The sequence below is a fragment of the Bison bison genome, unplaced genomic scaffold, assembly GCF_000754665.1.
Source record: "Bison bison bison isolate TAMUID 2011002044 unplaced genomic scaffold, Bison_UMD1.0 scf7180017864360, whole genome shotgun sequence".
Taxonomy (NCBI): Eukaryota; Metazoa; Chordata; class Mammalia; order Artiodactyla; family Bovidae; genus Bison; species Bison bison.
In genome coordinates, this window is record NW_011494932.1 from 208,048 (window position 1) to 209,388 (window position 1,341).

Consider the following 1,341-nt stretch of genomic DNA (forward strand, 5'->3'; position numbering starts at 1 on the left):
GAGGAGGATGAGGTGGCCTGAGCCAGAGCAGCATCCAGGTGATCCTTCCCTCTGTGATTGAAGAGGGAGAGATCAGCCTTCTCAGAAGTGCTGGCCCAGGCCAGTTGGGGAAACTGGTGTATAGCATCTTTGGGTTCCTGTTCTCTATGATGACATGGGGATTCATCTGTTTTCTTTAGAGAACTTTCAAACTTTGATTATTTTCGTAGAAGGCTAAATAGACTTCAGTGTCTTAACTTAGTGAATGATGTTGATCACAGTGTGTTTGTACTTACCCAGTTCAAGAACAAGAGCTTCACTGTTTTGTAAAAGAGACTGGAGACTCTTCCATTGTGTTTTGTGGTCCTGAACAGGATGCAATGGAATTGGAATTGGAACTGTTGTGGAAAAGTGAGCCTACTTAGCAGTAATATTGATGCAGGAAGAATTAGATGATAAAAGTAATTGTAGTGAATTCATGGTTCTGTCCTTCTTGTGTGTCATTTTCTAAAACTAAATTATCTCTCTTTATTTGGATTTGCCTGGGTTATTTTAGGAAGTAGCAGATAATTAATTGAGCCCCCTGCTCACTGGCTCATGTATTCCAAAGACCTTTATGGAGCCTCTGCTCTGTGAAATGCTGTGTTAGCAGTGGGGACACTAGGAGAAGCAGGACACCCCCACACCTAGAGTGACGGTCTAGGACCTGCAGTCACATGAGGAAGGTGGAAAGACATCCCCTAGTCGCAATGAACAATGCAACCCAGGGCGGGGTGGTGGGGTTACAGGAGGAGTGTTGGGGTGTTGGTGCCTGAGCCAGGGTGGTTTGGAGCTTGGGAAAGCTGGGTTCCTTCTGTGGGAGGTGATTGTGATGAGGCTGGGTGGTGGCAGCCCTCAGACTTGCAGACAGTGTGTCTGGGGGGTGACGGGAAATTCTGAAATGGATCATTGCTGTGAGGTGTCCTTTTGCATCTTGGATAAAGTCCAGAGAGATCTCTTTCTTGGGCAGGAAGGAAGGGGCCCTGGCTCTTGTCGCATTGCTGTTGATCACAGGGGCAAATGAGGTGTTTTCATACCCCATGCTGCTACTACTGCTGCTAAGTCGCCTCAGTCGTGTCCGACTCTGTGCGACCCCATAGACGGCAGCCCACCAGGCTCCCCTGTCCCTGGGATTCTCCAGGCAAGAACACTGGAGTGGGTTGCCATTTCCTTCTCCAATGGGTGAAAGTGAAAAGTGAAAGTGAAGTCGCTCAGTTGTATCCGACTCTTAGCGACCCCATGGACTGCAGCCTACCAGGCTCCTCCATCCATGGGATTTTCCAGGCAAGAGTACTGGAGTGGGGTGCCATTGCCTTTTCCGTC